The sequence below is a fragment of the Scleropages formosus genome, unplaced genomic scaffold, assembly GCF_900964775.1.
Source record: "Scleropages formosus unplaced genomic scaffold, fSclFor1.1, whole genome shotgun sequence".
In the NCBI taxonomy this organism is placed as follows: domain Eukaryota; kingdom Metazoa; phylum Chordata; class Actinopteri; order Osteoglossiformes; family Osteoglossidae; genus Scleropages; species Scleropages formosus.
The window spans coordinates 498,026-511,898 of record NW_021641040.1 but is presented as its reverse complement, the minus strand read 5'-3'; the positions used below and the strand labels follow the sequence as shown (position 1 = coordinate 511,898).

Here is a 13,873-nt window from a genome sequence, read left to right as displayed (position 1 = left end):
TTTATTTGTGACCAGAGTCCAGCAGGAGAGGAGAGACTCACCCGAACCCAGCTGCGTGTCCATGAAGAGTGACAAGTCAATCGATAAAGTTATTTGCTTCCAGTAGGGACAGGTTTCTACAGCTGGAAGGTAGATATGTTTTGAACCAAAGACATAACTTTTCAGCTCTTCATATTTATGAACCATATACAGATATTTATTGCCCATATTTGAGTCTGTTTAATCGACAGAAATCAGCTGAACAGATGTGACTCAACACATCAACAGGTGGATTTATCTGCACTTTTCAAGGTACCACATTGTTACTACAGTACATGGCTGTTATTTTTATGATGTCCCGAACAGGGACAGGGGACAGGGGACAGGAGGTAGGGGTTTGGACCCAAGTGCGGGTACGTTTATTCTGGTGCAGTCATGGGATGAGACAGAGAATGGAGGTTGGGGACCCTGTGTTTTGGGTTTACAGTTATTCCTCAGTGTCCCTGTGTGAACTGGAATAGATACCACTGTTTTATTGTTGGTGTGATTTAGAACGGATTGTATTTATTTGTTTTATTTTATTTTGTCTGACATTTTATTTGTTTTATTTTGCCCTCATACTCTGAAAGGTCATTCGTCACGTCCACAACTCAACCCACAGCACCTGACTCTGGGACAGCACCTGACTAACTACTCACCCTTTAAAAGACCGTCCTCAGCTCCCATACCTTTGCGGAATCTCCTCAGAGACAACCGCCCTTCCTCGTGACGTCCAATGCACACGCAACACTGGGTGGCAGAGAGCGATTTCTCGCGTGCGAAACGAAGCAGAGGGGAAAATCAAATGAGAATAAATAATGAAATCAGTTAATGATAAAGTTACAATTTTAAAAAATAAAAAAAAAAATTGAAAAAGATGCTTACAACACCTGGTATTTCCCAGCGGTCTCCCTTTCAAGTACTAACCAGGCCCGACCCTGCTTAGCTTCCGAGATCCGGCGTATTCAGGGTAGTATGGCCGTAAGCAAGTGCCGTGTGCACCCTACTGGTAGCTGCTGCTCACGAAAGGCTCACGCAAAGAGCGCTCGAGCGCTGGATGAGCATAGATTCACCAACGATCTCTGGTCTCTGGATCCACTTCTTTAACAGGTTAACGTGAAACACTTGATGATGCTTACATTGACCAGGCTTATGAACTTCATAGGTCACTTGACCCATCCTCCTAGTGACCTTAAATGACCCTTGCCACTTTGCTAAGAGTTTGCTATCTGAAGTAGGCAATAACAAAAGGACCCAGTCTCCTGGCTGGAAACTACGAAAGCGAGCAGATTGATCATACCATTGCTTCTGACAGGTTTGAGCCTCCTTAAAATTCTGTTGTGCTAAAGTTGTTTGCATCAACTTCTCGCACATCTTCAGCACGTAGGAGATAATATCAGTCTTCTGGACAGTTGGCTCACCTTCCCAGCTCTCTCTAAGGACATCCAGTGGCCCCCAAACCTGGTGTGCATACAATAACTCAAAGGGAGAAAATCCTGTTGAAGCCCGTGGGACTTCATGGTATGCGAACAACAGGAAGGGTAACCACTGGTTCCAGTCCTTGCCAGTATCCGAATCAAACTTCTTCAACATATGTATCAGGGTCTGATTAAACCGCTCAACTAGTCCATCAGTCTGCAGGTGGTAAGGAGTGTTTCTGACACGCCTAATTCCTAGAAGTTCATAGACCTGCCTGAGGGTTTTACTCATAAAATTGGGACCTTGGTCTGTTAGAACCTCCCGGGAAATACCCACTCGCAAAAAAATTTGGAGCAGTGCTGTGGCCACCTGTTTGGCAGTCACCTCCCTCAAGGGAAAAGCTTCTGGATATTTAGTTGCATAATCACATATGACTAAGATAAACCTATTTCCCGACTTGCTTCTCTCCACAGGACCCACTACATCAATACCATCAATTCTTTCAAAAGGAGTGTCTACCACTGGTAATGGAATCAAAGGAGCACGTGCCATAGCCTTCCCTCCTGACAACTGACACTGTGGACAAGATATGTAAAATTCCCTCACTTCCTCATGCAATCCTGGCCAAAAGAAACATTTACCTATTCTTTCCAGTGTCTTCGAGTAGGCTAAATGTCCTGCCCAGGGTATAGTATGCCCAAGGTCCAATACTTCTTTTCTGAATTTCTTTGGCACCACCAATTGTAACCTGTTCTCACTCTCTCTGTAGAGAAGACCATTCTGTATTAGATGGCCTCTATTCCCCAACCCAGAAACACAACCTTCCTCTACCTTTTTAAAGCATTAGGTTAAACTGGGATCTGAGCATTGCTCTTCTGCTAGATTACCAGAAAAATGCAAGTCGGTTTCAGCCAAGCTAGGAGGATCAACTTCTGACTAACTGCATATCAGAACATTCTATGACCTCCCCAACTGTCTGTCTACGCCTCGCACACCTCTCTTCCTTAGAGAGAGTGGGCTCAATTTCAACATCAACACCCTGAAAAGGTAACACCTGCAAAAGTTCAGAATTGTCTTGTTCCTTAGCCCTTGCACGAGTAATCACACCATACAATGCTGTTTTACTGACCAAATCAGGCAACACGGGGAGATCCTGCCCCAATAGTATAGGATAGGGTAATCTTGGCACTAGTCCTAACTTCAACAAGAAGGTCTGGTCACAAACCCAAATATACACTTCAGCAGTAGTATGCTCACTTTGGTCACCATGTACACAGCGTACAGTAAGCCTATCCTCCTCATTCCAGAATTCTGGGGGAACTAAAGCTGCCTGCACCAGTGTCTGTGAACACCCAGTATCTACAAGGCCTACAACAGGCTTCCCATTCAGTTCAACCATAACAACAGGTTCCCTATTCTGTATAGCTCCTATAGAGGAGGTAGGCCTGGGAACATAGCACAAATAAGTATATTTAGTCTTTTTAAGCGGACAGAATGGACTTTTATGACCTGGGGCACCCCAATTAAAGCATGACACTGAAGCTTTATCTCTGGGCTCAGACTTAACACTATCAAGACCAGTGAGCAAGGTGTTCTTAGGATAACTATGTTTAACATCAGAACCAGCTCCTTTACACACACCATCAGACTTACCCCTGGCTTGATGGTCAAGTCGCCCAGCATAGCGATGGGTCTTGGAGCTCTTGTGGGCTGCTATGTACTTCACCAGTTCAGCTGCCTCTGCAGGACTTCGTTCTTTAACCCAGATCTTCATTTCAGGGTAGAGAACTCGCAAATATTATTCTAAGACCACTGTCTCCATAATGTCCTCTTTGCTGCTTTGTTCAAACTTGACCCACTTACAGAAGAGTTCCTTCAGCTGTACGTAGAGTTCTTGAGGGGGGATCTCCTCAATGCTGGTTTCCATAGACCTGAACTGCTGGCGATAGGTCTATGGGTTGATTTCATACTTTTTGAGCACTGCTTCTTTTATTTTGTCATAGTCCATACTACTCTCTGACTCCAAAGCTACAAAAGCACTTCTGGCCTTACCCATTAACAATGGAATTAAATGAGTGGCCCAATCTACCTTTGGCCAGCCATAGACTACTGCCAGCCTTTCAAATGTAGTAAAAAAATATTCAATATTATCAGAGTCCTCCAGCTTTAGCATGTTGGATTCATAACACCTCACTGCTGTGGGCAATGAAGAGCCTGGGACTGGAGCTGATAAAGGAGTGCTTCCTCACACCCTCTGTTGTTCCACATCAAGCTGTAACTGGTGCACGTGATGAGACAGGACTTTAAACTGTTGGACCTGAGGGGCAGTCTCTCTCTCTCCATGCATTCATCTCTGGCCCTCTGGAACTCCACAAAAATTTCAAACATCTTTGCAAGTTGCACCATAGCAAGATCACCAGCAGGAGAGAACACAACTTCTGCAGCACTTTCATCTTCTGCTCTATCTTCTTCCTCCTGTTGCTTCTTCTTGCTTCTGCTGACCATTTTCTTCAATGGTCACTACTCTATCAATTCTCCACTCAGTCAGTCCAAAGTCTCACTTCTGACACCACATACGAAGGTATGGACGACAGATGGAGGCAGCAGTGGCGAATTGAAGTAGTTGAACCCAAAAAGGTTTTTTTTTTTTTTTTTTTTTTTTTTTAAAAAAAAAACTAAAAGGTGTTCTTCAAAACACATTAACCTCAGCCAAATACAAAACAAACATTAAGTTTCAAAGAACATGAGGCCTATGAGCCATGGGCTTAACCCCTTGCATCAACAGCAACACATAGCTCTCCTATTTACTGCATGAGAGTCTGTCTGCATAAGTTTGCATCAATTGGCAACCTCCACTAGTGACCTAATACAAACTTATATAGCAGTAACTCAACCCTTCTGATTACACCATAACAGCCTCAACTATTCCAAAGTGCATTTCCCTCCAGAAATTATATCCAACATAAATACTAAAACATACAGACAATACAAAACATTTTCTACTATAACTATCCCTACATTACAACTTATAAAAACATTTATCACATTACACAGTAAAACACCCCTCTCAAGTTGGTTGTGCCCAAGGACTCCCACCTAGAAATACCCCAAATGGTTCACTCCATCTGGTTTACAATACAAAGTACCAAACACCACAGAATGCCAGATAGCTGAATGGTTAAGCAAAAAGTTTACAGAAATTATTTTTTTAAAACAATAAATGCATTTACTTTTCACAACCAATTACATGTATTTGTCATACTTTGATAAAAGAAATGTTATTAGTTAATGACAAACAGGTAGATACCGGTAGGACTTTCCGGGCACCCAGTCTAGTTCAAACAGTAAGTGTTAAATGGAATACTGGACCAAAACAAACAATGTAGCAGTACAAAATGAAATGCATGTGAACAGGCAACAACAGCAACAAGGTTCAGCACTTAATTGATGGTATTTTGCTGGCATCTTACTGATTCCTTGCTACCAACTTGCCTGCCACAGCTCAGTCTGTGACAGACAAATTCTGGGATTGGCTAGGAATAAGCAGCTGGTTTGGTTGGTCTATTGAAACTCTTATTATGAATACTTCTTGCTATTTTATCTGTCTTCCTGTTATTAATGTGTTTTTTCTCATGTGTTAAGGCTGCTAATCCTAAAACAATGTTTACCACTACAGCAATGGCACAGGGGATAAACGACAAAGATGATTGTGCCCTAATACCCGACTGGGACGAGCTAGCCGAGAAAGCTCGTGAACTTGAACCTTGTGAAGAAGAATCTGAGTCAGAAGAGTAAGTGTTTTGTGTTCACAGGGGGGAGTGTGAGAAAAAAATAAGAAAACTGAGCAGAAATGATGGTATGCATTATCAGTATGTGCAACTGATTTGTTCCGTAACTGTTGAAGAAAGCCTGCTGCGCGAGAGGCACAAATGTACCAAAACTGCGTCCCCCAACTCAGACACTTACCGGACCCTGGCTGGTAGCAAAAAAACAAGAAAATAAATAAGGTTGAGGCGCATAGCTCACTCTAGCCTATAGGGAACGTACCAGATAAGTAAGTAACAAATTTGAAGCAAACACAAGCTGATCATTCAGAAAGAAAGCCAATGAGAAATGCCACCATATGCTTAGCATGCGAGGGGGGCGCGGTAGTGCAGTGGCGCAGTGGGTTGGACCAGATCCTTCTCTCCAGTAGGTCTGGGGTTTGAGTGCTGCTTGGGGTGCCTTGCGACGGACTGACATCCCATCCTGGGTGTATCCCCTCCCTCTCCAGACTTCCACCCTGAGTTGCTGGGTTAGGCTCCAGCTCCCCACAACCCTGTATGGGACAAGTGGTTCGGACAGTGTGCTTAGCGCGTGCTTCTAGACCTATGTAAGGAGTGTGTGTTGGAGACTCCCTTGACTCCAGCACAGGGAGTGAGGGACTCTCTCTCTCCAGCTGGGGAGAGATAAAGTAAGATACTCTCTTCTATCTTGGGTCCTTTGTTTGAGTCATGTCAAATTTCTTCCACAAGAGATATCTGTGTTTCTGCATTGTCATGACAATGCAGAAGTTGCTCGTGGTTGAATTAACGCTCTGTTATCCATTTCTAGTTCATATGCCCACATGATATAATTCCTTTCTTCTTAAATAGAGATTCGTTTGCCACAGTGTCGTGAGGCAGGTAACACCTTGTTGTTGGAACGACACTTGGGAGTTTTCAGTGTATTCTGGCTTCACAGTTAAACTGAAAGGCATTACCGAGAAATGTAAGAACCAAGTGTCAATGTGGTGTTCCTCTTCATTTACACTTCCTTTAGTTACTCTCCTAAGCTTAGCCCCAGTGACCTAATGGCTAAGGCACTGGCTTCTTAAGCCTGGGATTGTGAGTTCAAGTCCCACCTGGGGTGAAAAGGATGTGTTTGTAGTGGTCTACCCAGTGGTCCCTCAGTATCTGAGGGGGTAAACAACAAGCCAAAAAAAAAAAGTTGTGGATGTGTTGATATTGAAGTGGTTGGTATGAGGACCAGCACCTTCAAGTCAGAGTCCATGCTTCTCTCATGGAAAAAGATGGCATGCCCCCTCCCCATTCAGGGGAAGGGAGAAAATTTGTCCCAGGTGGAGGAGTCTAAGCATTTTGGGGTCTTATTTACAAGTGAGGTTGAGGTGGGAGTGGCGGCAGCAGTACTGTGGTGGCAAACGGGGGAGCTGAGCCATAAGGCAAAGCTCTCCATTTACCGGTCGGCTGGTCTTCTACGTCCCTCCAAACAATTTGTCCGCATTTTAGAAGTCTGCTGGGACGGATCCTAAAGGTTAAACTTCCTTTTCTGATATTTTCTGAACATCTTAACTCTTACATCACATTAGAACATATTAACCACTTGAAAATATTGACTACTTGAACATATTTTCACACCACGCTTGAATGAACAATTTCTCACACCACATTTCCCCCCTTTAAGCATCAAATGTTCACACGACATGCTTGCATATAGTCCCCCTCGTTGTCATCTTGTAACAGAGATTATTCCGGTACCACACTGCTATGGTGTTTACAGGTGAGTCAGAGAGTTGATGCCTTCAACCTTAAATTCCCAAATCTTTCCATTCTGAGTTTCCTGTCTTTCCCAGTGATATATGCGGAACTGAATCCTATTTGTACCACCTACTTTGGGCCGGGATCAGAACGAAAGAGGCTGCAGCGCGACACTTTGTCAGGAACAAATCTGACATAATGATTCTCTCTTAAGTTTGTTTGCCGGAAACTCATGCAACTCTTGTCGATACTCTACAGTTTCTTTGGCAAAGAAGCATGCTGTGCAGTGCAACCGTGTGGGCTGTGTCAAGTTGGGAGGCACCTTACCTCTCAGCAGCGCGTCATCATTCAGCAGCCAAGCGGTGTACTGCGATAACACCTGCAGAAACAACAGTCCCAATACTGGAGATGTGATGTTGCTACCTTCTTCGGTCACAGTGACAGTTGCCCCGAGCTTCACAGGCAGGTCTCGGCCCAGCAGGTTCACCAGACAGTGGTTACTAAGGAGAAATGAACGGTTAGTCACAGCAGTGTCTTCTGTCATTCCCATGCGCAGTGGGTCTATTTTTTTGAGGCTTTGTATTATTCCTGATGCTCCCATGAGGCGGATCCGGTTTCCATTTGCAGGAACCCCGGCACATCCTGTCTTCTAATAGTGGATCTCGTCGCCCCCGTGCCCACCAGGAAGGGAAAGGGTTGATGCTGGCACCACCAGCTGTATCATTGGGTCTGATGGTTCATGCTTTTGTCTCAAGCAGGCTGGACTTTGGCACTGCTTTATTGTCGAGTTGTCCATACCAGACTGTGTCCAGGCTACAGTTGGTACAAAATGATGCTGCGAGAATTGTCACGCAGGCATTCCACCTCGAAATACAATTCCACTTGCCTTGCTTGTTTTTATCACCATTACAAAAATGCATAATAAATTAAGTTACAACTTACTAACTCTGTTCTCTCTTCTTGTTGAGCATTGCCTCGCTACATAAGACTTGAGGAGGCTGACCGTTGGTGACAGACGAATCCCATGCTAACTGAGGATGATGACCAACTGCCATGATGAACGAAGTGTTCCATGCTTAGCTGAGGATCCAAGACACCATTTAGCACCAATATCATTATTACTTGTTAAACTGGCTTACAATTGTTACTTAATCTAGAATGCCCAGGAGTGGTGGGCAACCACTGGCCCGTGCACCCCCAGAGATTTTTTTTTTCTCCCTCAGCTTTCAGTTGGGAGTTTTTGTTCTTTTCCCCGGTGGCCAGTGGGGATGCTCATAGCTCTATAAAAGTACTTTATTATGGTAGCCATTAGTCGACTGTCTTCTTTGTTTGTAACTGTTCTTCTTGCCTCGTGCTTGTGTTAAAGCGCTCTGTATCACTCTGTGAGAAGAGCGCTCTATAAACATAAATTGAATTGAACTGATGTGGGGCACCAGGTCAGAGCGGTCAATAGACCAGTTCCTTCACCGCTCGTCCTCCCTTCATCCTAGGTGCTGTGACCGAATGTTGCCACTCCCCTTGGCAGGGGCACCGGCCACGATTGCCCTTGGTGGTCAGTCCACTGATTGTCGGGGCAGACTTCCTTCCCCAACCCTAACCCTAAGATGTTGCCATGCCTCATGGTGATGTATGTATAAGCTTGCAAATAAAAGGAGGCAACGTAAACCGATGGGGGCAACATCCAGTTGTGCGGAGGTCTCCCATCGGCTAATGATGTGGTGAAAAGTCTCTCCATGTCCGGGCGTTTTGTGCAGATCTCCTGCAGCTGATCGGTTCCAGAAAAGGAAAAAGGATTTCTTTCACAAGCCCCACGCTGTGCTTCGTTAAACGTGCGGCATGAGCCCTGCAACCTGGCGTGGGAAACGTGGCTTTCGCTCTTTGACAATCGGCAGGTTTCTTCGCAAGCCGATGAAATCCACAGTGAACGCAAGCTGTCACCTCCGTGTCCCGGCCAGGGACCTAGCGTGAGAGTGTGCTTCGGAGGGTCGCCAAAATCCCAGGCCTACCGTGCGCCACAGGGTCAGTGCTTGAAGGAAAATGAACGAGGGGGCAGACTGCGTCACTTTTCAGCGTCTCCACCCAGCAAACGGGCCAAAAAAAAGTAAAGTTTGGAAAATGCGGGGTTCTGAAAAAGTAACACGCGATGGGTCAAAAAGTGAGAGGCTTGGTGGTCTAGGGGTACAATTCTCACTTAGGGTACGAGAGGTCCCAGGGTTCAACCTCTGGACGAGCCCAGCCACTGGCCTCCGTGCTCCGCAGCGATGCTCGTGGAGACTCAGCTGCTCAAATGACTACTGTCTTGCAGCACTTGCGTCACTTATCATGAAGTGCTTTGAGTGGTTAGTCAAAGCTCACATCCCCTCTTCGCTACCTGACGCCCTAGACCCCCTGCACTTGCATATTGCCAGAACAGGTCTACGGAGGATGCTATTGCTACTGCCCTCCATACTGCCTTCTCACACATAGACAGGAAAGGGGCATATGTGAAAATGTTGCTTCTTGATCACAGCTTTGTGTTCAGTACCATGTCAGGAAGACAACCTCTTCTCCGAACATCAGTAAAACCAAGGAGATAACTGTGGGAGGAGACCGCACACCTGTTCTAATTAGTGGGACAGCAGTGGAGAGGGTGGGCAGTTTTTATTACGTGGGGCTCAACATCAACGAGGACTTATCCCAGGCCCAGTACCATTGACACCATGGTCAAAACAGCACAAAAGCTCCTTTCCACCAGCGCATCGAGCTGATTTTTAGCATCATGAACACCATCCTTCGGAGTGATGCCACCTGCTCTCAGAAGAACATGGGCCGCGTATCTATAAAGTCATCCCCATGACAACACGGTGCGCTCTCGTTTTTTGTATTTTTCTGTGTGTGTGTGTGTGCATGTGTGTGGTTATTGCTTTAATACAACTGTCCTAATTCTTTTTTTGTTATACATTTTGCAATTTTGTTTTATTGTCTAGGCCAGGGGTCGGCAACCCGCGGCTCTTTCATCCCTCTGCCGTGGCTCCCCGCGGCTTTGAAAAAATAATGTGAATAAATGGCTATTTTATTTAAATTTTGTTATTTAGTTAGTTTTGTCAATGTAATAGTTATTATTTTGGAGATTAAGGTGATCTTGTAGCATTAAAATAAAACGTTGTAATGTTTTGTCAATCAAAATTTGCGTCCCAGCTCTGTATTGGTTGATACCATTATACGCGTCACCTGTCGCCGCCCGGGAAGTGACTTGTCTGAAACTTTTGACCCCCTCACGGATGACAGCTTGCAATCCTGCATGGAGATCAAAGTGACGTCTTACAGCCCTGATATTAATCAGCTGTGCAGTGAGGTTCAGGAGCAGAAGTCACATTAACCAAGTGAACGAAATCATTTAATGAGTTATTATTTTGCAAATATATATTTTTATATTGAACCCTGAACTGATGTAGTTATGTTTTATATTCAGGTTGGCGGTTGACTGCTGTAGCTACGCGACTGAGGAAATCAACTGATGATGGCAACCTTTAGAATAAACTGGAATTTTTTTGTTTGCTCTTTTGATTTCTTTTAAAAAAAATCCACAAATAAGGGATAAATAAACTTATACGTGCCAGTGTCTTTTTTTTTTTTTTTCAGCGTTCAAAAGAATTTGTTGTTTTGGTTGTTACGAATAACTTAGAAATAAAATGTCAGTCGTTTTCTCTTTGTAGTTACTTTATTTCATAAATGTAACAAATCATAGTCTTTATATACATAGCATAAGTGTAATGAAACTATATATGCTGTGTTTTCTTCATTTTAGGGATCAGACTGGGTTTGCGGCTTCAGATGGCTCTTTTAGTGCGGAAGGTTGCCGACCCCTGGTCTAGGCTATTTGAATAATGGCCGTGCTTTTTGGATGCAGTCAATGAAATTTATGTAGCAAATTAAATAGGTCACTTACAGATTAATACTGATTAATGTTAACAATGCTGGATATCACCTTGTAATCATTTAGTTGATTTTCAAGAATAAATCAAATTTAGAAATTTACCAGTTTACTGTGGGGTGTTGATTATTTCAGCAAATCAGCCTCAGCTCTAAGGTCAGCTCTCAATGGTCAGTAACGCACAATGTTTGATTAGTTATGGTGTCCATGGGTTTGTGTCTGGGAAACGTTGTGCAGCATCTGTGCGATACATATCCGATACATTGTGGTTCTGCCCTCAGCGTTGGTCTTATTGAGTGGATGGAAAATACCTGTACCTTGAAGGATTTCCTTTGCAGCAGGATGTCTGAGGAAGAGCACAACGATGCAGAGAGGTACTGTCTTAACCTGCAATTAACGTTTACCTTCACAGACCTTTGAAGATCCTTGGTGCAAAGTCTATAGCTCATGGATGTCATTTCAGGACTTTTAATGGCATCGTCACGTCAGCTTAATTTCCTGTGTCTGGATTCTACCTCAAGTGTTTGGAGCCACATTTACATTTATTCATTTAGCAGACATTTTTGACCAAAGCAATATACATCTCAGCAAAAGTACAATTTACGCATTACATTAAGAAACATATGACTCAAGTAAACCTAGTTTGTTACCTACCACTTGCTGCACTGAGGTTCATCATTCAAGGAGGTGCATAAAACACAAGGTAGACAAATCCTGATACCCTCCTACCGATTTTCTTTTTAAAAATTTTTAATTTTTTTTTTTTTTTTTTTTTTTGTTATTAAAAAAATAATAATATAAGATACACAAGGAAGCAAATAAGATGCCAGAGTAGTGGCTGAATAAAGCCTTTATCTGGTGATGCTCATGAAGTTATGGTGCATGAACATTTAAACCATACATGAGCTGGAAAGTGTGGAAGTGGAAAGTGGTGGCTGGATAGTGTAGTGGTAAGATTGCTGCCTTTCACCTGGGAAAGCAGGGGTTTGAATCCCAGTCATGGCCTACCTCCAGTAGGGGGTCCTTAGGCAAGACCTCCTTATGCTTGGCTCTGCCTCCCTTGGCTATGAGAGTGAAATAAACAAAGAGAGTTATGCTGGCTCAGATGTTGCCTGGATTAACAAGGTCTGTGCCAGATGTTGGGGAACCAGGACATACTGATGATAAGTGGGCTACTGGAACTAGAACAAGGCATGCATGGACAAGAGATGAGAATAGGGAACTGTTAGAATGCTACTACACAAGTAACCCCCATGAAAGGGGTTACATGAAGAGGATGTGGGACCTATGGATACTTTGAAACCCAACATCAAGACTAACAACTAGTAGCTCAGTGTTACAACAACTGCTATCACAACTAGAGATTGATGAGGTACAACACAAATGTTATAGCAAGGGGGAGCCAGAATGACAGGTCAGGGGGGAGATATCATCATCCCCACACTCTGAGATTGGGTACTGAGCCCTTGTAAGCTGAATGCAAGAGCAGTTGACCTAAGAGATAAGATGGCTAAGAAGGACACCTGGAGCCCCTGTGGCTGATTACCAAGACCAAGTGAAGTACCTACTGAAAGTCTACTAGAAGATGTGAATGCAGCACTATGAACAATCCCTACTGAGACCAACCAGCTGATGTACAACACAGCAACAGTGATCCTTGAGATGCTTGGATACAAGATGAATACGAAGCAGTATCCTCCATGGAAAAGAAGGCTAGAGGCCAAGATCAAGGCAGCACGAAGGGAAGTTAGCCAGCTATCGGAACTACAGAAAGGCATGATGAAGACCCTGCCTAAGAAGTACAGCAAGCTGTCTATACCTGAGGCCTTAGAAACTGCCAAGCAAAGACTCACAGCTTTGGTTAACTGCCTGAAGAGGTATACAAGAGAGATAGAGGGCAGAAGAATAAACCAGCTGTTCTCCACAGAACCCTCCAAAGTGTACTCTCAGTGGCAGGGTAATAACATGAGAGTGGACCCACCAAGGTTGGAGACTGAGCAATACTGGAAAAATGTATGGGAGAAGGAGGCATCACATAACAGCAAAGCCCAGTGGCTAGTGGATCTAAGAGCAGACCACAGCAACCTCCTTGAACAGGATCCAGTAACCATCACAGTGGCAGACACCCAAGAAAGAGTCTCAAGTATGAAGAACTGGACAGCATCAGGCCCTGACATGATCCATGCCTTCTGGCTAAAGAAGCTAACTGCACTCCATGAGCGCCTGGCAACACAAATGAACCAGCTGCTAACGGATGGGACCCACCCTGAATGGTTAACAGAAGGCCGGACAGTCCTGATCCTGAAGGACCCCCAGAAAGGAGCGGTCCCATCCAACTATCACCCGATAACCTGCCTCTGCACAACATGGAAGCTGCTCTCAGGTATCATAGCGGCTAAGATGAACAGGCATATGGCTCAATACATGAGCGGGGCCCAGAAAGGAATTGGTAGAAACACCAGAGGAGCAAAACACCAGCTAGTGGTAGACAGAACAATCACTCGAGACTGCAAGACCAGACAGACCAACCTGTGCACCGCCTGGATTGACTACAAGAAAGCCGATGACTCAATGCCTCACTCACGGATCCTGGAATGCTTAGAACTATACGAGATCAACAGGACACTAAGGGCCTTCATCAGGAACTCAATGGGGCAGTGGAAAACAACCCTAGAGACCAACTCCAAGCAAATTGCGCAAGTCACCATCAAGTGCGGCATCTACCAAGGAGATGAGTTGTCCCCACTGCTGTTCTGCATAGGCCTGAACCCCCTCAGCCAGATCATCACCAAGACTGGCTATTGATACTGACTTTGGAATGGAGTAAACATCAGTCACCTCCTCTACATGGATGACATCAAGCTGTATGCCAAGAGTGAACGAGACATCGATTCCCTGATCCACACCACCAGGATCTACAGCAATGACATCGGAATGTCATTCGGATTGGATAAGTGTAGTCGGATGGTAACAAAGAGAGGGAAGGTAGTCAGAACTGAGGGGATTG

General features: G+C 44.5%; 1 pseudogene; it reads right to left on the bottom strand.

The window, feature by feature from the left end:
- Window positions 1-896: 896 nt before the first annotated feature.
- Window positions 897-1,005, bottom strand: LOC114909712 (uncharacterized; annotated as a pseudogene).
- Window positions 1,006-13,873: the final 12,868 nt, after the last annotated feature.